Source organism: Macaca thibetana, chromosome 7 (assembly GCF_024542745.1).
Source record: "Macaca thibetana thibetana isolate TM-01 chromosome 7, ASM2454274v1, whole genome shotgun sequence".
NCBI classification, from domain to species: Eukaryota; Metazoa; Chordata; class Mammalia; order Primates; family Cercopithecidae; genus Macaca; species Macaca thibetana.
Window position 1 is genome coordinate 103,705,124 of NC_065584.1, and position 26,301 is coordinate 103,731,424.

General features: G+C 35.9%; 1 long non-coding RNA gene across 1 annotated transcript in view; it reads left to right on the plus strand.

Moving 5' to 3' along the window:
- The window catches only part of LOC126959741 (uncharacterized), a 58,182-nt gene extending 34,344 nt beyond the window's left edge, over nucleotides 1-23,838 (plus strand). The window contains exons 2-3 of the long non-coding RNA XR_007727644.1: nucleotides 11,380-11,427; nucleotides 23,678-23,838. This is a non-coding gene — a long non-coding RNA (uncharacterized LOC126959741). The remainder of the gene's footprint in view (nucleotides 1-11,379; nucleotides 11,428-23,677) is intronic.
- The last annotated feature ends 2,463 nt before the right edge of the window (nucleotides 23,839-26,301 follow it).

Sequence of the window (26,301 nt, forward strand, 5' to 3'; positions counted from 1 at the left end):
TTTCCTGGGAAAAATGTACTATGTATTTTAAATGATTACCAAACAAGTTTTCTTCAGTGGTTTGTTTAAAAAGGCATAATTCCTGTGATTCTTTTTTGAACCCTTTCTATAACTTCACTTGATTTTTACCCAATACAAGAGAATTTAAACTAATTTTCTACCTTCTTTGGAGTATTATCCAGATAGAGCATGACTTAATGTTTTCCTGCTTTGTTTTACTTTCTGCTGCATTTTGGGGATAGCAAAACCCATCCTACTTAAAGCTCAACCCCCTGTCTCACTCCTCACCCATGAAACAGGACCCATGTCAGATCCTTTCCTTTTCTCTCATTCCATTCTTCTCAGGTTGTAGTCCAGTTTTAAAATCTTGGCTCCATATCACCATGGGCAGGTTGAGCTAACTAACTTGTCAGAAGAGTTTTTTTCTGTATCTGTGCAATTTAGAGTCATGACTATATCGCAACCAAAGCCTTAGTTTGCAGAATGATTGTTATGACCAAATGAGATTCTGCATATCAGCTGCCCATTCCCTTGATGAGAACTGGGCATGCACTCCACAAATGTGGCCTTTATTGCCATATAACAAATTAACAAACTTAGTGGAGAAAATAAGGTGTGATTATTATTTTCAATTTCTCTAAGTCAGAGTCTAGGCATGACTTATCTGGGGACTCTATATCAGAATCTAAGAACCTACAATTGAGGTGTCAACCAGGGCTGCAGCCTCATGTAAGGCTCAGCTAGGAAACTATCCACTCCCAATTGATGTGTCTGCTGGCAAAATTCAGTTCTTCAAGGACTGGTTGGATTGAAGGCCTTAGTTTCTAGATGGCTGCTGGCTAGCAGCTGCCCTCAATTTAATGCCCCTTGGATCTCTCCAGATGGCAACTTGCCTTACTAAAACCATCAAACGAGAGAGTCAATTGAGAGAATCTACTTGAAATACAAATGTTACCGTCTTCGGTTACAATCACTGAAGTGGTATACTATCACCTTTGCTATATTTTATTACGTAACAGCAAGTCACTAGACTAGATCATACTCAAGGGGAGGGAATTACACAAAGCAAATATATCAAGAAGGTGGAAATTCTTATGAGGTCATCACAGAAGCTGCCTACCACAATCCCCAATCCAATGTGTTCCTAAGACATCATAGAAGTTCAATCTACTATATATACATAGCTCAATGTGTTACACATCTAGTTCACTTACACAGACCATACAAAGTATAAGAAAGGAAATATATAAAATACAAAAATAGGCAAAATGTGTGTGTGTGTGTGTGTGTGTGTGTGTGTGTGTGTGTGGCTTCTACATGTTTAGTCAATATATTGGGTTTTTAGTATATAAGGAGTTATGAAATATGTCTTCCTCTCATGAAAGAATGCACAGTTCAGGTGTTTATATTAGGTTTTCCATTAAGTCTCTTTAAAAAAGGAGCAGAAATATTAAGAATGTGGGCTTTAAAAACACGCTTAATGGTTCTTTCTGTGTAATTTAATAATCAGATGTTGGGAACCCAGGAGGAAAAAACAAAAAGAAACCTAGCAAGCCAATGCATCATGAAATCATAGACTCTAAGCCTAGAAGACACAGTCTATCAAGTGATCCATCAATATCTATTGTGCTTTTTTCTGTTTTCAAAGCCTATCCTAGTTGCCAAAGTCCAAAGTCTAAAGGGGAAAAAAGCCACAATTGAAAAGGAGCTTGATAAACTGAAGCTGAGAATTAATTTAGTCTTCAATTATTTTGACATGTAAACAAATGTTGAAGCAGTCTCCTTAGGGCCAGGGAAATTTGAAAGGATACTTCAGGGAGAGAGATGGAAAAAATGAAAACACAAAAGTGAAAGGATGCAGGGAAGAGAGGGCACTGCAGGAGGCCGCCAGGACCTGGTGGCTGTAATTAGGGAAGTTGACCATGCATTTGGTTATCTCTGAGACACAATGTATGGAAATAAGAGACCAGCATGCACAGTTAGACTCTAGAGTGCCATGGGACCAGGAAATATGATTAGACCACATACAAATCATTTAAGTTCAGAAGAAGGTTAGTGGATGAGGGACTAGATTTATTTAAAGATGCATAATTGAACAAATACAGATCAAAACAACAGGAAAGGGAAAAAATGCTATTTCTCTTTTTTTTTCTTTCTTATTTTTTGTTTTTAACTGTAGCATTATAGAGATGGTTAAGATTCTAGAAAAATAAGTTTTATAATGGATATTTTCTGTGATGGTCTCTTAAGCAAATTTTAAAGCAAATATACATTGGAGTATTAAAAGGGAGCAAAACAAAATCTATGAGTTTTGTCATTGTTTTTAATGGTGATGAACTCAAAGTTTTCTCATTTTGGTTTAAATAAAAATTTTTAAAGTGTAAGCAATAGCATTGCTATTGAATTGTAAATGATTCTTATCAGTCAAAACCATGCTTTAGGCTTTCAGGTAAAAGACGGCAAACAGATCTAGTGTGTTTATATTTTGTTCATTCCAAAGCCTATTGAAATGACAGAGAATATGTAATAACAAAATAAATCAAAGCCAGCAATTCTACTCCTAGGTATATGCTAGGTACATGCTTTGAGACAAGGTCTTGCTCTGTTGCCCAGGCTGGAGTACAGTGGCACCTTCCTGGCTCACTACAGCTTTGACCTCCCGGTTCAGGTGATCCTCCCACCTCATGAGAACAAATAAAGCATGGTTACATGCAAGAACATGGGTGAATCTCCAAACACAGATTAAAGAAGCAATGCACAAAGTGTACTTTGAGCTATGCAAAGAGACATGAGCATCCCCAAAATGCTCAGGATACTGTAGAATCCTGCTTACATAAAGTGCAAAACAGGCAAATTTAATACGGTGCTAGAGGTCAGGATAGTTGACTTCCTTGGGAGGGCGGCTTAGTATCTGGAAAGGTGCGGGGGGTGGGTTTCTGGAATTCCTGGCAAGAATCTGCTGCTTGATCTGGGAGATAGTTACACAAGAATACTCTTTAAAAATTAATCAAGTTATAGCCTCACAATATGTTCACCTTTCTGTATGTATAGACTTCAATAAAAAGTTGGATATATGAACAAATGAGTAAATGAATAAAAACTCCATAGCAGGGCTAGGAGGCTGGGAGGGGTGTCATCAGCCCACATAATCATTATGGGGTTTGTGAAAAATGCAAAGCCAATGGGAACAGGGTAAATAGTGATAAAATACAATGAAGAAGCTGAGAAAATTGCAAACTCATCCAGGTAAAGAAGAGTATCTCTAAAAAGTGATTTTTTCCATTAGTGTTTTGAATAATTTCAGAATGATAGGCAGTGGTGTCATAAAATTAGAACCCAGAGGCTGGGGAAAATGTACTCCTGTTGCAAAGACTGATCAATGCAGATTCTTATTTACAAATATGAAAAGACGACTAAAAATTCTCAAACATTTGAGGCAATCCACCCTTGTGAGAAAAAGCATCAAACCAAACATAGAACATTCAAATCCAGGAGGAAAAATTGTTAAAATTAAAAACTGAAATCTTAATGTAACAGACAATAATTAATATATCAGAGACATTGGTGGCAAAATGCTGCCTCTCAGGTCAGGTGAATTTTCTACCACTGTATTTTCAAATATTTTCTTTTTTCTCCTCTGTGCCTTCCTTCTGGAAATAACCTTCAGAGCTTTTTGAACTTTTGACACATTTGTATGTCTCCTAAAAGGCTTTCACCTCAGAAGTTTCACTGGCGTAAAATTGTATCTATTTGATTGAGAGCTGTGGGCTCTGTAACTTGGACACGTTGGTTAACTTCTATGTGCCTTAGTACCCTTATGTTTGTTTGTTTATTTATTTATTTATTTTTGAGACGGGGCCTCACTCTGTCACTCACCCTGGAGTACAGTAGTGCCAACCTGGCTCTCTACAGCCTTGATCTCCCACACTCAGGTGATCCTCAGACCTCAGCCTCCTAATAGTTGGGATTACAGGCATGCACCACCATGCTTGTCTAGTTTTCAAATTTTTTGTAGAGATGGAGTCTCTCTATGTTGGTCTCAAACTCCTGGGCTCAAGCGATCTTCCCACCTTGACCTCCCAAAATTCTGGGATTACAGGTGTGAGCCACAGTCTAGTACCCTTATTTCAAAAGCACAATTTACTATCTACCACATAGGATTAGAGTATGGATTAAAGGAAATAATGTAACACGGTCTCTATCATCGTGCCTGGCCAAAGAAACATAAAGCCAGCTCAGTACCAACATAGCTCTATGCTTGGTAAACACCAGGTTTTAAAAAACAGTTCATTATAGCCTCATATTTTACTGTATGGTTCAAATATTTTACTTCACCCTACAGTATCTGTTTCTTTCGACCATTATAAGGTTGAGAAATAAAATGAAATTAAATCTTACGTATACTTTATGTTCTAAAGTCAGCTTGTAAGATGACTAATTGGAACGTTTAAATTTACCCTTGGAAAGCCTTTTACTGCCTTATAAAATATAGAAGGGTATGTTTGATTTTTAAATACAACTTTGAATGCAACATTTCTTTAAGCATTTTTTTCCCTCTGATCCTCATTGAATTCTTCAAGCCCTTTTATGATAAAGAAGCAAACTGATCTACTTGCCTAGAAATAAATGTATCACTTTGTCACTGTCTGGGAAATTTGTAAAATCATTAACCTATTTTCCATGACCACCAACCATTGCAGAATTGCCTCTTTCCATGGCTTGAGGGACAGTGGTATGCTGGAGAGTCTTTTAGTTATTTCCTCTTTTTTCTCTCTCTCTTTTCTAACTATTCATAATTGAATAGCTACCCAGTTGGCATCTAACGCTATGGACAGTCCATGGCCTGCTGTGTCCATCTGACCCCATTCTGGTTCATAGAGAGAGCACAGGCCAGGATATATATACAGATATTCCCTTGCTGTTTAGGCTTTTCAAAGTTGTTCAAGTGAAATTCTGTGCTCTAATTTCTGAGGGCCATCTCAATTCTAAGGCTGGGCTATCCATAAGCATTCCAATCTACTGCTTTGAATTTGAAAGACATATTTCCCACCAAAACTCACTTCCTGGTTACTTTCTTTCCTGCGAGAAGGTTCCTCATTCGGTGGTCTCCATGGGACTGAAGTTGAGTTCTTCTTCAGAACCTGTGTCATAGAATGAATGTAATGTCTAATGAAGCGTCGTGACGCCGAATGAAAATGTCACATCGCGGTTTGGCAGGATGGGAAAGGGTCCCCTGTAGAACTCAGATTTGGATGAATATCTCTAATTCCTCTTATCCCTACCCCTCGAGAGGAGTCCTGGTTTCCGCCAAGAGCTCTCAGTAAAGAAGGGTCTGAAGAGCTATCCTTGCAAAGCAGGCCAGTGCTAATAAAATGACAAAAAGCATACTAAGAAGGGGATCTGACATTTGAAGTGGAGATTCATTGAAATCTGGCTTCAGGCAAAGGAAACTGTTAGATTTAGATAGATTTGCTTCTTTCCCTGCCCTTGGAGTGAGCTTTTATTGAAGAACAACATACATAAAGAAAAGTTCACATAGCACAAATCATAAGTGTGAAACTCACTGAACTTCAACCAATGGAGCATACTCATATAACCAACCACGTGAGAAAGACAACACCAACCCCGCCCCTCAGAAACCTCCCTCAGACTCCCTGCCAGTGACTACCTCACCCATAACTGCTTTCATATTTGTGACAGCAGAAATAACAGGTATATTTGCTTTTGAAACTTTGTTCAGCTGCCTATTCATAATACAGCCTAGGAAAACTGGGTTAACGTGTTGGTTTCCATATCAGCCGTGTGGGAGGTATTAATTCTTATATTATTGCCTATCACAGTGTCTGGTGTGTAGCTGGTATTCAATAGAAGTTTCGAATATAGGGCTAAAAGGAAAACAAGAGTTGATGTAGAAAATACCTTAGGAATAAACTGGGGTTCCAAGAAGAAAAGTAAGGATCCAGCTGCTTAGGACAGTATGTATTAAGTGAACTGTCTCTGATCAGTCACAAATTTAATTTGTAGCAGTTTATTATACTTTCCTTTTATATTACTGTTAGAGGACAATATTGATACTCTGAAACTATTTATGTCAAATATTATATCACCTTTGCTTTTTATTTTAGGATAATAAAGGAGAAATGACAAATATTGGTCATAAATGGGAAGTGTTGATTCCAGTTAGATTGAGGACCTCTGCTTTATTCAAATTTCTCTTCCACACACTCACCACACTTGAGACATTTTGGGGATGCTCACGTCTCTTTGCATAGCTCAAGTCATTCCTGCCATTTAAAACAGTCACCCACAAGGAAACTATGACTTGATAATGATAGCTTTGAAAAACCAAGCTAGGAACTGAAGTTATCTTTTAGTATGCACCAGATAGCCATTGTGTCATATTTAGCAGTTTAGGCATTTTTGATATTGAGTAGGCTTAGCATTAGGCATGGAGATGAAAATAATTACAAAAAAAAAAAATCCAGACTTCCTTGCAATCCTGGTTGGCAAGAAACACTCAGACTCAGGGAAACAGCAGCCCTGAACCCATGGCCATCTGTCCATTTATGGCAGTGCACCCTGATGAAGGAGGCGACACTTAAGCTAAATGCAGTGCCAATACCTAGCCAATAAGACTGCAATTAGGAAGGGATTCTGGTTCCAGCGAATAGCTGGTCACTGAGAAATAATTTTAGTAATGTATCTAGTACTGTGTTCAGTGCAATAGATCAAACTATGTGGCTTACTAGAGATGGAGCGTGCAATTCTAAAGATTTCAAGTTAAATGGGAATGTATTTTTTCATTAACTAAACATTTGCTAAGTATCTTATACAGTTCGGATGTTTCCCTCCAAACCTCATGTTGAAATGTAATCCCCAATGTTGGAGCTGAGGCTTGGTGGGAGGCGTTTTTGTCATGGGGGCAGATTCCTCATGAATGGCTTGGTGTCCTCCTGGCAGTAATGAGTGAGCTCTTGCTCTGAGAGCACATGAGATCTGGTGGTTTAAAAGAGTGTGCCATGTGCTCCATCCCCTTGTTCACTCTTGCCATGTGACACGCCTTCTCCTACTACCCCTTCTGCCATGAGTAGAGGTTCCTTGAGGCTTCACCAGAAGCCAAGCAGAGGCCAGCACCATGCTTCCTGTACAGCCTGTAGAACTAGGAGCCAATTAAACCTCTTTTCCTTATAAACTGTCCAGCCTCAGGTATTCCTTTACAGCAGCACAAAAGCAGACCAACAGTATCTACTATGTACCTGGTATAGGGAAGATACAGAGAAAGACAAAGTTGACAGCCTTAGTCTATCCCCAGCTAATATAACCTTTTCAGGAAAAGCTTGATTCCAAGTCCTTGGAAGAAGTAAAGCTGAGGTTGAGATTTTGGGCATCCTTGGTGATTACTGAGGGAATTTCTATTGACCAGAATGTGTGAGGAAACCATACACAGTGCTGTGGCCTAAAGGCAGAGAGAACTGACACAAGTGCTCATAGGCAGGCATCCCTGTCCCTCTCTACCTGTGTATAACAGACAGTATTCACATCCAGGCTCAAATCCTAATTCCTCCTCAGAGCCCTCCCTGGTCCCTCAGTCAAGTCATTCTCCTTTCTCTGAAATTATCTTATTGTCTAGATCATCCTTATGGATTTTATCCTGCATTGCTTTGGTTTGTAATGACATGTAGGTATCTTATTACGCTATCTTTAATGTGAACTCCTGCAGAGCAAGCGGCATTTGTTATAACACTGTTTACTCCCTCACAACACAGCACCTGCCGTTGTTCTCTACCCATGACAGGTGTTATGTAAGTATTTGTATGTTGATTAATCTGAAGCACCAACGCTTGGATTTGTCTGTTTTACATTCTGACCTAGTCCTTTCTGAATACTTAGACTTGATTTTTCAGCCTACCAACCAGTTATCTCTGGGTACCAAAAATCATAATTATACACCAAGATCCAGGTATCTGGCTCTTCAATATATGCTCTCTATGACTTTGAAAAATTCTTAATTTTGTATACAACATATATTGCATCATATATTAGAATACATAAAATCACATAAAATATGTGATATTGTATGCAATTATATACATTAGAAATAGTAATAACATAATACAAATATATGCACATGTACACACATATGTGTACACATATAGTATATTATATATGACATATGAATATTTTATGCATACATATATGTAAATAGGTATGTATGAAGTTTTGTAAATGTACAAACACACAATATTTTCTTTTGTACTTTCTGCTTTCACTCGATCTCTCATATTTTGGTTTCCTAAGCATTTTGCAAACCAAAACAAAAATAACTAAACATAAAACTGAAATGAATAAAAAGTACTTAAGGGGCCTGAAGAACTTCACTTTTGGGGAAATGATGGAAATGGGCAAATGTATGTAAGCAGTTCAGATGCTGAGTGAATTTTAGAGACATATGGTTGACAGTTTTATGCAAGGAAAAATGAGTTGGTATTCTGTGCCATCACACTAAGAATGCGCAGAGCTTCATTTCAACAAACAAACAAATGAACAAAAAATAAGAAGAAAAAGACTTTTGTATCATTTAGCCAGAGAAAATTCAGATCCAGTATTAAGGACTGATCATGGGAGAAGATAGCAAGAATGCTAGACACTCTACTTCTTTCTCTTTTTTGTCTATTATAAAAAACTACATTGCAGCTCTCAGGATCAGAGAGCCTAGGTACTCTTTTAAAATGTAATGCTAACAGTAACAAAAGAATAAATTACATAATCCTACCCCTCCTTCACTATTACCAATAACAGAATCCTCTTGTATCCACAGCCAGGGTGGAGATTTCTATCCTAAGAAACACACCCTAGAATCATAGCCAGGTAAAGCATTCATGCTATTCTAAAGTGAGGCCCCAGACAGCCTGTAAACCTCCCGCTTCTGAGTTTCCCTATGCCAAGGACTCTCCCTCCCTGTCCTTGCTCCTGGTGACCTTGAACCACCTTCAGAGGTAGACCTTGTTTGATGTTCCTGGCCTCTAATCTAACTCCCTGAGACTCTTCAAACATGTGCAGGTATTTTACCTCTCTGTACCTCAGTTTCTCCATATAAAATGGTGGTAATAATAGTATCTACCTGTTGAAGCTGTAAAATGGGTACATATTTATAAAACTCTTAGAAGAGTGCCTGGCAGATAGTAAGTGCTATAAAAGTATTTGTTGTCAGTATGGATATTCTCCATTTGTCCAGAATCCAAACCTTTTTTTTTTTTTTTTTTTTGAGATGGAATCTCGCTCCATTGCCCAGGCTGGAGTGCAGTGGCATGATCTCGGCTCACTGCAACCTCTGCCCCCTGGGTTCAAGCAGTTCTCCTATCTTAGCCTCTCTTCCAGGTAGCTGGGACTACAGGCACCTGCAACCACACCCAGCTAATTTTTGTATTTTTAGTAGAGACAGGGTTTCACCTTGTTGGTCAGGCTGGTCTCGAACTCCTGACCTCAGGTGATCCACCTGCCTCGGCCTCCCAAAGTGCTGGGATTACAGGAGTGAGCCACGGTGCCCGGCCCCAAACTTTTCTTACTTGACCAAGCCCCTATCCTCTCTCATCTGGAGTTACACAAGAGCCCTCTAACCATTAGTTTGCTTGTAATTTTGCTCTCTTATACTCTATCTTCCACAAATAAGCCAGAGGATCCTATTAAAAAATAAGTCATGCTCTCCGAGTTTTATCTGCTTCAGAATAAAACTCCAAAGTTCTAGCCATGGCCCCCAAGACCCTGGAATGAAGCATCTGATTATTTAGAACTTGTCTGGTCAGACATGCTGCTGTGTTTTTGACTTTGTAGAACCCCACTTACACTGTTACTTGCCATCCCTTCACCATTCTGACCAACTTATTTTTGCAACAGGGCCTTTGCACTTGCCAATTCCATTGCCTGGAGAGTGCTTCCTGCATGTGTCCATATAGCTCATTTTCTCACTTCCTTCTGATGCCTGCCTAAATGTCATTTTGATCAGATAGAACATTCTTAAACATATTCTTTAAAATAGTAGCTACCAATCTCTATCTTGTTCCATTTTTATTCAAAACATTGTCATATGTCATATTATTTATTTACTTAGTTTTTAAAAATATAATAAAAACTTTATCACTATTCTTACTTTAATCATTGCTACATACTTCTCAGATGCTAGCAGAACACCCAGCACGAAGTGGGCAATTAATAAACAAATTTAATGTTGGCCTAATTTTAGAAAACATTTTAATCATTTCCCATCTTAGCAGATTAAAAGGGGGAATCCTTATTATCTCTTAAAGAGAAGGGGAAAAAAGCAGTTGAAAAAATTTAGCAATTATTTAATAAAAATAATAATAAAACACTTATACACAGACTAGAAGGAAACGCTACTAACCTAATGAAGATGATCTACCAAAAATCCATCAGACTTTACAGTAAAAGCTTAGAAGCAATGATTTAAAAATCATAAATGAGGGCTGGGTGTGGTGGCTCATGCCTGTAATCCCAGCACTTTGGGAGGCTAAGTTAAGAGGATAACTTGAGGTCCAAAGCTGGAGACCAGCCCAGGCAACATAGTGAAACCCTATCTCTATAAGAAATAAAAACTAGACTTGGTGGCAAACACGTGTAGTCCCAGGTACTTGAGAGGCTGAAGCAGGAGGATCATTTGAAGCAGGAGGATCAAAGCTGCAGTTAGCTATGTTCACACCATTGCACTCCAGCGTGGGCAATAGAGCAAGACTCTGATCTTAAAAATAAAAGGGAGGGAGGAAGGAAATCAGAGACAAATAAGTATATTGGCAATCACCATTTTCACTCAATATTTTATTCAAAGTCCTAGCCATTAAAGTAAGAAAAATAAAATGAATAAATACTTGTAATAAATGGGACAAAAAAATACCCTGTCAATTCTGGGATGATATTAATATTCATGTAAAAGAAGCATGGGAATCCATAATCAAACTACTAAAATTAATCATCAAAATGTATCACTTGATTTCTAAACATAAGACCAAAATTTGAAATAAAGTGAGTTCTTATACACTAGCAATACACAGTTACAAAGTATAATTTGAACATACTATTTGCATTGCCAAAATATTAAGAACTGAATAACTTTGAGATAAATCTGACAACAGAAATACAAAGAGAAGGTGATAAATCCTTATGTAATAGCATTAAGAAAGGTAAAAGTAAATTGTTTTTTAATAGGTCTCCACACAATTATAAAAATATACTTCTCAAATCTATAAAATGTAATATCATTGCAGTGTACCTCAAAATGATATGAATAGGTATTTTAAAGAATAGAAACAGGAATCAACAACAGGCAAGACATTTACCAATTAAACCTTGGTGTATATTTACCAACAGAACCACAAAGGGATCCACCAAACTGAGATCAACATCTACTGGCAGATGGTAAGTACTGAATTGTATGCATATGGAACAACCAGTAAGCGTACTCATTTGTGTGAATGTAATTTGCTACAACTAGTTTGGAAAAGAAGTTGGCATTGTCTTACAAAGCTGAAGGGTAGGTTGTGTTTCTGTTGTTGGCCTGCAGGTTTACTTTCTCTTTGTCTAGTCCCAGGGTGGTCACATGCAGGGTATTTTATCCAGCAATCCCCACCCCCAGGAACGTACAGTCAGGAAACTAACATACTCACTGGGAGACACGCAGAAGAAGGCTCATCTTGAAAAAGTTTGTAATGGCAAAAAAGTGGTAAGCAAACCAAATACGCTTTGATAGGAAATTGGATGATTTTAATCTGGAATGTTCACAGAAATGAATGGCACAGATTGGTGAAAATAGACCATAGTGTCACATATTATTACAGATGGATTTTAAAAACATTATTGAGTGGGATAAACAAATTTTAATAGGATATATATATAGTAGGATACCAGCAACATAAGGCCAGAAACATATAAATATTTGGAATATATTTCTTATTAAAATATACATAATGTGTGTTAAAATATAGGGTGGTCCAAGAATCTGAAAAAATTAAGAGTGATTATCATTGTCAGGAATATGTGGTACCGTAGTTATGAATAAAGGAGAGGAAACACGATTATATCATTGGATGCAGAGAAAACATTTGATAAATTCCAACACCTATGAATGATAGAAACTATTAACAAAATAGTAAAAGAAATGGAAAGGAAACTTTCTCAACCTGATAAAACTATTTACAAACAACCAAATTTCACCACTTTTGTTTAATAATGTAAAAGGAGGACTTGACCAGTGCAGTAAGTCGAGCAAATAAATGAAAGGCATACGATTTGGAAATAAACTATCTTATTTGTAGTTGATAAATCATGAATATAGAAAATTCTAAAACATCTACCTAAAAGGTTTTTAGAAGTTTTTAGAACTACTAGATACATTTATGTATGCAAAACAATATACAAAAATCAATTGTCTTTTTATATACTAGCAATAACAATTGTAAATTTAATGCAGTAACACCGTTGACAACGAGGTCAACAAAACAGAAAACACTTAAATATAAATTTAACAAAATAGGTACAAGATTTGGACACTGCAAATTACCAAGCATTAATAAAATAAACACAAATAAATGAAGAGATGTACAATGTTCATCTATTGAACATTAATATTATTAAGGTATCTGTTCTCTCAAACTGATCTATAGATTCGACACAAGCCCAGTCTCAAGCGCAGCAGACATACTACTCCTCTACATCTTCCTCCCCTTTTTCCTCCTCCTCGTTCTTCTTTTTGCTATTGTTATTATTACTATCATTTTTGTAGAAATGGATAAGCTGATTCTAAGATGTATATGACATGAAAAGGCTATATAACGACTACAACAAGTTTGAAAAAGAAATAAGTTGAAAGACTATCTGATTTCAAAATGTATTATAAAGTAGTCAAGAAAGTACAGTAGTGTGTGTGTATATGTGTGTGTAGATATATATGTATATAGTTATAACAAGCTGGGAGTCCAGAAATAGATACCCACATATCAATTGTTTTTATAAATTTTACCTAGACAACAGAATAAATAAACGTTTTTTTATTTGATTCTTTACAGATGGTACTCTAACAATTGATATCCTGGCCGGGTGCGGTGGCTCACGCCTGTGATCCTAGCACTTTGGGAGGCCGAAGCGGGTGGATCACCTGAGGTCAGGGTTTCGAGACGAGCCTGGCCAACATGGTGAAACACCTTCTCTACTAAAAATACAAAAATTAGCTGGGTGTGGTGGTGGTTGCCTATAATCCCAGATACTTGGGAGTCTGAGACAGGAGAATGGCTTGAAACGGGGGACAGAGGTTGCAGTGAGCCAGGATCCTGCCAGTTCACTCCTGCCTGGGCAAAAGAGGGAAACTCTGTCTCAAAAAAAAAAAAAAAAAATTGATATCCATATGAAAAAAAGATAAACTTTGACAATTCACATTGCATACAAAAGTGAACTCAAAATGGAACATGGGACTAAATACAAAAGCTAAAACTATAAAACTCTTAGAAATAAATATGGAAATATTTATAGTTTAGATACAACAGCAACAATATAAACCATAAAAGAAAATGTTAATAAGTTGGACTTCATTACATTAAAATCATTTTTCCTTTGAATACCACCACTGGGACAATGAGAAGGTAAGCCACAGAGTGGAAGAAAATATTGGCACAACACTTATCTGATAAAAAAAAAAAAACTGGAACAAAAAATTTTTACAAATCCTAAATGAGAACACAAACAATGCAAAATGGGTAAAATCTTGAATTGACACATCACCAAAGAAGTTTTAAGGATGGCAAATAAGCATATGAAAAGCTGCTTAGCAGCATTAGTCATCAGGGGAAAGCAAATTAAAATCATAATACGATGTCACTGCATACACATTACCATGCTAAAATTAAAAAAGCTGATGATGCCAAATGCTGATGAGATATAAAGCAACTGAAATTCTCATACATTGCTGGTGGGGCATAAAATGATACAACTATGAGGAAATCATTAGGCAGTTCCTGATTAAGTTAAACATAACCTACCGTATGAACCAGACATTTCATTACCAGATATTTACCCAAAAGGAATGAAAATAGATGCCTGCACAAAGCATTGTACATGAATGTCCATAGAGGTTTTATTCACAATAAGCAAAAACCAGATATAATCCAAATTCCCATCACTAAGAGAATGGAAAAACACAATGTAGCATATCTACACAATGTAATACTATTTTGCAATAAAATTAGGATACTACTAAAACATGCAACCGCATAGATGGATCTCCATGAATGAATCATTATGCTGAGTAAAAGAAGTCAAAAATAAAAACTTTATGTTTCAATTTATAAATTGAAAAACCTAGAAAATGCAAACTGACCTATTTTGACAGAAGGCAGATCATCAGTTGTCGGTGACCAGCCAGGAGTGAAGGCAGGGATGGAAGTATTTTGTATATATTGTGGTGGCGGTTTAACTAGTGTTTGTATCTGTCAAAACTCATTGCATTGTGAACTGTAAATGGATTTTTTTTTTTTAATGACACCATTAAAATAAAAAAGCAAGCCACTAACTGGGAAAAGTATTGCACCTCTATGTATATGAGAGAGGTCTTGTCTCCCAACTATATGAAGGACATTTTTAACTCAATCATAAAAAGAAAACAGACTGGGTGCGGTGGCTCATGCCTGTAATCCCAGCACTTTGGGAGGCTGAGGTGAGTGGATCATGAGGTCAGGTGTTCAAGACCAGCCTGGCCAAGATGGTGAAACCCCATCTCTACTAAAAATACAAAAATTAGCCGGGTGCAGTGGCAGGCACCTGCAATCCCAGCTACTCGGGAGGCTGAGGCAGGAGAATCGCTCGAACTCTGGTGGCGGAGGTTGTAGTCAGCCGAGATCATGCCACTGCACTCCAGCCTGGGTGACAGAGTGAGACTCCGTCTCAAAAAAAAAAAAAAAAAAAAAAAAAAAAAAAAGGGAAAAAAAAGGGAAAAGATAAAGAAATCAATCTACTTTGAAAAAATTGACAAAATATGTCAATAGACACATTTCCAAGAAGATATATGAATGACCAATAAGTATATAAAAAGATATTGAACATCATTAGTCCTCAATAAATATCTATTTAAATAATAGTAGCTAAAATTAAAACTTTGAACTAAGCCTACCTAATGAATGTGGATTATCTGAAACATCCCTACATTTCTGGTGGGAATGTACATGAGTACTAACACATTGGGAATGTTTTAAAGTTAAACATAGGACTTACCATACAACCCAACAATTTCTCCCCGGGTACTTACCCAAGAGAAATAAAATGATATGCCCATATAAAGCATATGCCTATATTTATGTAAAAATATTTTAGGATCCAAATTAATAAGAAACAATTCAATTGTCCAGCAACAGAAGAGTGGGTATGCAAACTGTTGCATACAGTGGAATACTAATCAGAACCCAAAAAGAACTACCTATGTACGCAACAACATGGATAAATCTCAAAGCACTATATTGCAAAAAACAAGCCAGAGACACCAAGTACTTTTGTATAATGTATGATTATATTTATATAACATTCTAGAACACTCAAGACTAACCTATATTGACAGCTGATACTGGTTGTTTGAGGCTGGGGATTAGGAAAGAGACTACTTGCAAAAGAACGCATGGGAACTTTTTGGAGGTAACAAGCTGTGTTCTCTGTCTTGATTATGGGCATATATACTTGTCAAAAGATATCAAACCATATACTTAAAATGTATGCACTTATTGCACATAATTACATCTGAGTAAAGCTGAGTTTTTAAAAATTCAAAAGAGGGGTTATCATAGTCAGGAAAGACAAGAACATCCAGAGACCTTCAGAGGTGTTGTGATATTTCATCACCAGGTAATAATGTAAGTGTTTGGCATAAGGATTTTTGTTTTATTATATTTCAAGCCTTATATACTCATCATATATGTTCTTTGTGCAAATGAAATATTTCATAATAAGAAACAGATTAGCCATGGTCTGGGAGATGACAGTAGCCATGCATATAAGTGACAAAGATTAATATACCAATTATAATAGAAAATCTTGCAAATCAATAAGAAAAAATAAACACTGCAGTAAATATTAAGCAAGATATATTAATAAGCAATTTGAAGAAGAGGAAATATGAAGATCAATATACATACAAAAAGAAGGTCAACTCAATAGTAATCATGGAAATGCTAATTAAAACCATAGTAAGACACCAATTATCACAACCAAAACAAAACAAAAACAAAACAAAAAAAGGTGTGATAATAGTAAATTATGATGAAAAATGGAAATTTAAATGTGTAGAACCACTCTGAAAAGCAAATTCCAGCCAACTAAAAAATGGGCATATTCTGATCTAGACAAACTCTCTCACAGGTTCTCAAGAATATACAGCTGATCCTTGAACAGCATGAAGATCAGGGGTGCCACTTCCCATTTGGTTAAAAATGCTTGTATAACTTTTGACTCCTCAGAAACTTAACTACTCATAGCCTACTGTTGAACTTTGTCCCAAGGCAGCTTTCATTTTTCTGGGCCTACAAGCTGGCTTAACAGGGAGATACTTTGGTCATAGGCATTCAAAGAAAAAACTATTTAAATCAAGCAAGGACCATCATTTCAAACTCAAAAAAAGGTGCAACTGTATTAAAAGTTTCAAAAGCATCCTGCATTTCTGTGATGAATAACAATCAAAATCTATGTCAAAGGTTTACACTAGAACTATGTAAAAAACACAAGTCAAGGAGAGAAACCAAGCAGATACACGGACAAAGATCATGACTCATACAATAGTGACAAAGAGCTGAGAAACATATAAAGACATTTCTTATAAGTAATTAATGAAATTCGAATTAAACAAAAATTAGCTTTTCTGTCCATCAAACAGGCAAAGTTTGAAAAACAATGACCATGGTGTTGCACAGACTGCAGTAAGAATGAGACTCTACGATGCAACTAATGAGAACGAAAATTGATAAATTATTTCTGAAAGCACATGATTAAAATATACTAATAAATTTAAAATATTCATACATTCTGTTTAAATAATTAATATTGTGGAATATTCACTAAGGAGATAGTAAGAGATGTGAACAAAAGTACACTTATAAGAATGTCTTTGTAATCCCAGCACTTTAGGAGGCTGAAGTGGGTGTTATCACCTGAGGTCAGGAGTTCGAGACAAGCCTGACCAGTATGGTGAAACTCCATTTCTACTGAAAATACAAAAGTTAGCTAGGCATGGCAGCATGTGCCTGTAGTCCCAGCTACTCAGGAGTCTGAGACAAGAGAATTGCTTGGACCCGGGGCAGTCGTGAGCCGAGATCACACCACTGCACTCCAGCCTGGGCGACAGAGCAAGACTCTGTCTCAAAAAAAAAAAAAAAAAAAAAAAAAAAAGGGTGTTTTTGAAGCACTATTCATAATATTTAGTAGCTAAAGCTTCAATGATCATGAAATTAATTATATTCATATAATCATTGTAGTTTTAAAATAATATATAATTTGAGCTTTTAAAATATTAAGAGACATGAATGAGAACTCCATATTTAATGAAAAAACATGATGCAAGACTCTCTTTAGTATGATATCATTATTGTGAGTGACTGGTGGAATCTATGTTTTTGTCCATTTATGAGACAAATGAAGGAGGCATATTTTCTCAGAAATTTCTCTAATATCTCTGCTGCAGCCCACAACGTAGGAGAGAAGTTTACGATTTCCTCAGAGGAGGAATGGAAGTTACTTTTTAAGTATCATTGACAGAGGATTAGACTTCCCAGGGAAGATGCTTTCACAGAATTCTCTGAGCCGTTTGCCACTCACGAATTCTGCAACCCCTTTGCAGTATGAATCTGACTCTGACATTCATATACACAGCAGCCAATGCTATTTTTTGGAATACTCCCCCAGGTGGCAAAATCTCCCATTCAAATAGAACATTAAATATAGTTTAAAATCACAATAACATAGAAAAAAGCAATCAGCAGGCAGCTCTAACTTCTGGCCACTATCTATAAACAGGTGGTGAAATTCTTGTACCAACCAATTATTCAAAGAATATTGGATAAAATCAATGGCTTAAACTATACTTCTGATTTAAAACTAGGTACTGATTACTGAGTTGAGTTGCTCTAGGAGAGTGAAAAATTCAGGATTGAGGTTAAAATCAAATAAGATGACAAAGGTTTTTTTTTCTTTTAAGAAGCTCCTTCTTAGATTTCAATCCCAACAATTTCTCAGGCCATATTTGGAGATAAGGGCATTAGGGGAGAGGAAGGGAAAAGAAAGTGAGAAATTGCTCTCACCTGTTAAAAAGTCTGTTAATGGATCCCAGTAAAAATCACTTGGTGGATTTCTCTCTGTTGGTATGGGATGGGAGAGGGAAGAAGTGAGATGTGTATGGGATGGGGCCAAGGGGGGTCCTTCACTCTAATATTGTTTCAAGTTCTTCAAGAAAGTGCCTCTACATTGCTTTTAATTATTGGCTCACTTACCTGTGTGTTTTCAAATAATCATGAATATATAACGACTCTTAAATTGTATCATATATTAAATATAGTAAGATAACTGTGATTTTAGGACATTGGGGGAAACAAATTTAAATTATAATTGTGGATAGTTATTGTATTTGAAATAACGTACACCCGTATTTCTGTTTGCATTTTCAATATTGCCCTGTATTTCCCAAATTGTCATAATGGATTTTTCTTAAAGAACGGCTTATTCTTCATGATTTACATTTTAATTGCTCAGATACACACATTGTTAGCATTTTAATACTTTAAGGACAAGTGACCAAAATATATAGAAATAGTTAAGTTTTAATGACAGATTAGATGAAAGCATCACCAAGCATTACAAGTAGGATTTACCTCTTCACACTGTGTCATGCCAACGAATAGGATAAAGGTTTTCTGAAGCCTGTGCCTGCACCAGTTCCAGAATGCTCAATACAGACATGTTAATGTCTCCTTCAGTTTGAGTGTGAATTTGAAAAGCAAGAACTCATTAAATGATTTCTGTCAGCTTTCTGCCTCAATTCTCCAGCTCTTACGGGTTCCTCCGACTGGGTCCACTGGGCTATGTAAGTTCAGATTTATTTCCAAGGAGAAAATAGGCTGATGACAAGATGTAGTAAGAGGCTCCATATCTTGCCAGTCTGAGAGGCCTTAATATTATTTGTGCTTTTAGATGAACTGCAGTGACCTAGAGCTTATCTCTAAGTTCTTCCCTACTGCCCGGCTCACAACTTGACCCCAGAGGTGCTAATGTGACCTGATTCTGAGGGCTTCAGTAACCACATGTTCACTCCTTCACCCGGCATCCTTTTGTGGGGTTAGGGTTCTGAGCTGGTTTATATTTTGGTCCTACATCAGTTTTCTGAGTCACTCATTTTCTGTTAAGGAGCACTACTTGTTTTACCTTGCTGTAGGGACTGCACGAGTCCTTAAACCCCCAGCTTTGTAAGTCAGGCTCTGCAGCTCATAGACATTTCCCAGAAGCTATTTGTCTAAATCTTCATTGCTAAATTCGGTCTGCCTCCTACTTTTAAAACTTGTGAATATTTATGACCATCACTAATATGTGTGCCCTAACTGAAACTTACAATCTCTTTGTGCTCTCTATCTGGTCAATTCCATTGACCCTATTCCCCTAACTAGGAAGATCTACTTTCATTCTCTGAACGTTACTATATTTTTTTTTTAGTCTTGTTGTAAGACTGTATATGGCATTTCAGATATGAAAATTTCAACCTAAGTGTGTGTTGACTTACAGGTAAAGTAAACAGCCAATAGTGGTTTGGTAATAGTCTCTGAATTTGGCTGATGGAATTACTTATAGACGGTTTTAACTGTATTAGAAAAGTTAACATTAGTTCAAAATAATACTGCTTTTATCCAAAAAAAAATTTATAAAGGACTACATGATAGTCTTAGAAACATGATAGCTTAGAAGATAATTTTGATAAAATATAACATTTCTTTAAATATTTTATTTAAATATCCTTATTTTATTTTAAATATCCTTAGTAATTCAGGAATAGAATGATTATTCTGGGGCCCCAAATCAACTAAATAAACAAGCTAAAGAGGTATTCCCCTTAAATTTGAAAATTAAGACATATTTGCTTATTCATTAGTCAATATCGATCTAAAAGTTTTCAAGTAAGCAATAAGAAGATAAAATAACATCAGAAATAATCATACAAAAGTAGGATGCAAATTCATAATTATTTGCAAGAAAATAAAATTTAGTAGACTTAAGTAATTAATTACATACTAAATTCGTAAAACCCAATAATTTTCCTATCATTGTAATAACAAGTCAGAAAAATGTAATGACAAGAAATAAATCTCATCTATAATTTCAATAATGGAAATATAATGCTTAAGAATGAACTTGACAAATATTATATTGGAGTTAAGGAAAATAAACAGCTTTTTTACAGTATATAAAAAGATTTGAATAAAGACATAAATTAATCTCTAATTTTAATGTGCAATGACAATCCAATGATATTTGATGAGTTCTTTTTATCTATAAAAATAAATGTATCAAAATAGCAAAAGAAAAAAGCTTTAATAAAGAAAAAGGAACAATAAGGAACTTACCATACATTACAATGTATTATAAAATTAATAAAGTAGTTTTCTATTAGCTTAGTAGATGGTTAAAACTGCATACAAAATCCAATGCCAAAGTCAAATATATATAAGGATTGCTATGTGTTATGAGTGGCATATGAAAAAAATAAATTTTTATATAAGTGATATTTGATGGAACAACTGAAAATTTATTTGGAGAAAAAAATGGAAAATGTTACCTCATAACTTATAGCAACAGAAATATGAAATCTTTATATAAGATGTAAAATGCAAACACACAGAATATAAAATACCTGAAGAGAACAATGAAAGAAGATGTAACTTTCATTATATTAAAATGTGTCACTTTACGGCAAAACGATGAGTCAAAATTAAAAGGCATCAACAAATTCAGAAAATATAACATGCTGCAAATGTAATATAAGTATCTTTGAAACATACATGAAGACATTTATAAATCACTAAGAAGTAAGACAAACATCTTGAGTGAAGACAGCAACAGATCCATACACGATATAAACAAAAAAGTTGTTTTTAAATTGGTGAGTATGCATACATATGAATAAATATATGAACATATCGATCTGTGTTTATGTATAAATTCAACTCTATTTGTAATAAAAAGATACAAATTTTAAAAAACTACAAATTTTGTCTATCAACTTTGAGGTGTTTAAAAGGAGTATAGGAATAATATTCTTGAGATGAGTATTACATCTCACTAGTGCAAGAGAGCTTTAGAATTACATTCCTTTTAAAGACAATTTGGCAGTATGAATCAAAATATTAGACTCAGTAATGCCACATTTAGAAATATATCCTAAGAAAAAGGCATGCAAAATTTAGCAAAACAGTTGTTTATTCTAGCATGTTTATAATAAAATATTTAAAATCGTCCAAATGCCAACAATAAGCTTAGTTAAATAAACTGGGACTTGAGACAGAAACAAACAAATGCAATGCTATTTAGCAATTAGAAATGATTTTGGTAAAGAACATCTAATGACTTGAAAATTTTTTTATGATATATTTCTAAGTTGTAATAAAAAACTTATGAACAATATATGCCTTACCATCCAAAATTACACATGGATACATATTCACATATACATACATATATACTACAGATATATAAGCATATATATTACTAGAATAAATTATAATATCTTAAATAATATTTATTAATACATAAATAAGTAAAATAATAAAAATATAAATGATTTTTCCTATGTGATAGAGCTAACATTTTTTATCCTATTCATACTTTTATAATTTTAAAACTTTCTGCAATGAATATGTGTAACTAATATAGTAATTTTAAAGTGTATGTTTTTTTGCTTGTTTACTCATTCATTCACATACTCAGCAATCATTACTGAGCAGCTGCAGACAGTTTATTAGGTAGGAAGTTAAACTGCCTCTGCTGTCATGGGGCTTGCAGCCTAATGGGATAGCCAGGCCAAACAATCATGCAGAAACTCCATGATTTCAAACATTTTGGCTATCTAGGAAAAGAACTGACCAGGTGTTCTTGAGAATTTATAACTGCGATAATATTTAGTTTGAAGACCCAGAGGATGCTTTCCTGCAAAATTGACATTTAAACTGAAAGATACAGGTTGAGTGTGGGACAATTAAGCAAAAATAAGGAAAGAGGTTCTCAGACAGAAGGAGCATCATTTGCAAAAGTCCATTGTGTCAGGAGGGAGCCTGGAAACACTGTGCTTTAGAAACACTGCAAATATTTGCCGATGAGGTTGGAGCATGGAGAGCAATGGGAATTTTTGGAGACAGGGTCTTTAGTTGTAAAATAAGGGAAATACTTTGTATCTGATATGGCTTGACTGTGTCCCTACCCAATTCTCATCTTGAACTGCAGCTCCCATAATTCCCACGTGTCGTGGGAGGGGCCCTGTGGGAGGTAATTGAATCACGGGGATGGGTCTTTCTCGTGCTCTTCTGGTGATAGTGAATAAGTCTCATGAGATCTGATAGTTTTATAAAGGGGAGTGCCCCTGCACATGCTCTCTTGCCTACCACCATGAAAGATGTGACTTTGCTCTTCCTTCACTTTCTGCCATGGTTGTGACACCTCCCCAGCCATGTGGAACTGTGAGTCAATTAAACCTCAATTCTTTATTAATTACCCAGTCTCTGGTATGTCATTATTAGCGGCTTGAGAACAGACTAATACAGTATCCTTAGAGCAATGGGAAACCACTGTGGGACTTTTTATCTTATTGCTCCTCTCAAAAACGCTCCAGCAAGTTGGGGGAAGGATTAGTTGGTCCTATCTCCAGAACCTCAGAGCTAATGAGAAATGAATACCAGGAGTCCTCCAAAACCACTTCTTTTAGAGACCTCTTAGCCCCTTCCCTAAAGTCCCTAACACCAAGAAAAAGCTCCAATAATCCCCCTGCAACATTATTCAGCTTTGTATCTCCACTCAGGAGCTTCAAAATAATCACCCAGAAGTGTGGTTTCTCTGCCATCAATTCACTACGTTGTTACCTCTAGCCAACATAGAGTAAATTCCACCATATCCCCAACTAACTTGCTTCAGATTATGTTTTTGATCTGGCCCAGAGTGGAAATTCAAAAACTGATAGTCATAATTAGCTAGTATTGCTCACGTCCTCTCTGTTCTGATCACTATTTTTTTACTCGCTGTTATTCCTTTTGCTCTTTCTTCTCATCTTTTTTTTTGCAGAAAAGTTTATATATATATCCGTGGCACATTACAAACTTTTTAAAGGATTAAGAATGCTGAGGGTAAGCAGATTTTATAATTCTGCTTTTCAATGAAGAAACATATTCAGAAATGTAAAATGCATTGCTGAAGGACAAATCTGGGGAAGCCTGGTCTCTTAGCACAAAAGAATGCTCCTTTCACCACAGCACCACTTAATAAAAAGTGGTAACTTTTTATTAAGCACAAAGATCCTTTCTCCTTCTGCCTGGAGAGTAGAAGTTGCTAGATTACTATGGCTATGTCTGTGTAACGTAATTTGTACAGTAGTTAGCATAACATTATGCCCTTTCAGGTGCCGAAAATGTGCTTTTGGATGATTGACAGCCAAACTGTGATTTTTTTCTGATCATGCAAGGCCAACCTGACATGAGAAGTCTTGGGAGGAATTCGTTCCCTGAAGAAGAGGTAGGCTGACACTGAGTGACTTGGAAATGACAGGAAGTCAGTTGAAATTGCTGCTATAGTTAAAATGTCCTTTTAAGTAATTCTACATAAAATAGATTTCTCACCATCAAGAAGCTTCAACTGTTGATGGTGTAGCAATTTTAAGTCACAAAAGTAAGTTTAGGTCTCATGAGCATAAAATCATTAGGAACACGATACTATTCACATGTCACCATGCTCTTCATGTAGCAATTTAATGTCAGTAGAATTTTAAACAAGGAATAATAACAACTAATAGATACCAAGTGCTAATGAACAGGACCCCTGACCATATCTTTTCATCATTTCATATAATCTTCACAACAAGCTTACAGTATCACAAATACCTACCAATACTACTCTTACACAAATGCCAAAACTGAGGCTTAAAGAGGTTTTGAGATTCACCAAAGGTCACACAACCAGAAGTTGCAAAAATCCAGTTTGTCTGATCCAAATTATTTGTTCTTAACCACCCAGCTATACTGCTTACACCAAGATTATAATAAAAGAAACAGATGATTACTCAAGAAAGTTGATTCTGGGCAAAGGTTATTGAGACTCTGGATTGTCATTGTCAGAAAAAAAAATCAGAAAAATTATTTGTCAGATTGTGAAAAACTAAGTTTTAAGGGAATGAAAATTATCAGACTTGCAATAGATTAGCATACAATGAAAGAGAGAAATAGAGCTTTTGTAAAGCAGAATGGCCACATTAGCATGATCAGTACATTCTCCCCCTATAAGGAAAGGAGAGCAAGTAAATATGCAAATATGTGGTGATCATTAAATCAGAAATGCAAGTGAGTTTCAGAAGTCAAACATTTAATGGTATCTGGCCAAAAGCTCGATGCATCAATGTAATATAAAGATAGCCTTGACAATAATGCCCATATGATAAAAGCGCAATGGATAAGATTCCTATTTTCAAATCAGAGGTTATAAATTTAATAATTTCAGTAAATAAAAAAATGCTTTGTTTGAAATACATATCTTTATCTGCAATAGACCATTTATCATCCAAGCCTGGATGAAGTCTATGTCTTGGTCTGGAATGGCACCAAAAGGTGCCACCATTTCCTCAGACCTACTAGAATTTCACCTCTTAGTTGTATGTTGGGCAAATTGCAAGTCCTATTTCAGGAATGCCAAATATTGTATCTGTGAAACTTCTTTCTCCTTCTCTCCTCAGATCAACAATCTATGACAGAATTGGCAACTAGGGCTCACAGAGTGATAATCATCTATTTGGCATGACTTTCTGACATAGTGTGTTAAGATGGATTCTGCGGTCTTATCCAGGGTAAATGGAAAGAGGTTTAATTGACTCACAGTTCAGTATGACTGGGGAAGACTCAGGAAACTTAGAATCATGGCAGAAGGTGAAGGAGAAGCAGATCCCTTCTTCACAAGGCAGCAGGAAGGGGAAATGCCAAGCAAAGTGGGAAGAACCCCTTATAAAACGGTTAGATCTCCAGAGAACTCACTATTATGAGAACATCATGGGAGAAACTGCCTCCATGATTCAATCATTTTCACTTGACACATGGGGATTATGGGGATTATGAGGATTACAATTCAAGATGAGATCTGGGTGGGGACACAAACCCTAACCATATCAATTAGTTAATTCAACTGGCCAAAGAATGAAGAGAGGGAGCTGCAATGTTTCCAGATACCAAATTACCTAAGTTATTTAAGTTATGCAAATAAGAGAAGAAATCATATATTTTACTTAGTAACATACTAGATGCTAGAATAGCAACCATTCCTCTTTTTTCTTTTATCTTTCTCATAGAGCTCAGTGTTTTGTGTTTTTGACTATTTAACTAAAAAGCACGTCCCCTCTCCCCATATCCACATACTTGGGTTAGTAGGAATAGTATAAACAAGGCAGTATTTAGAACTAATATCAACTGGTAACCTTTATGAATAAGCCATCCCTTACTATAGTATGTTGTTTAGACCATGGTGCTAAGGAAACACATAGTAGATGGCAATTATTGCCTCACCACATGTCACAAAATACAGCTCTTAATGGAAACATACTCACATAAGGGCATAAGAAACATACTTCTCTCATGTTTGAAGATTCCTAGCATCTCTAGGTTTCGTCTACATCCAAGTATTACAGTAGAGTTGTCCCAAGTCTGCAAACAGGAAGAGCTAATAGGTGAAGTGAGCTATGCTCATCTCGGATACTTGAAATTCTAATTTGGTTGGAACTGTCCTGAAGTAGAGTCGTCCCTCAATATCCTTGCAGGATTTGTTCCAGAACCCCTGCAGATGCCAAAATTCACGAATGCAAAAGTCTCTTATATAAAATGGTGTACTATTTGCATATCATCTACACACATTCTCCTGTATACTTTAAATTATCTCTAGATTACTTATAATACCTAATGCAGTGGAAGTGATATGCAAATAGTGGTTAAATATATTGAATTTGTTTGTATATTATTTTATTATGTTTTTTCCAAACATTTTAAAACC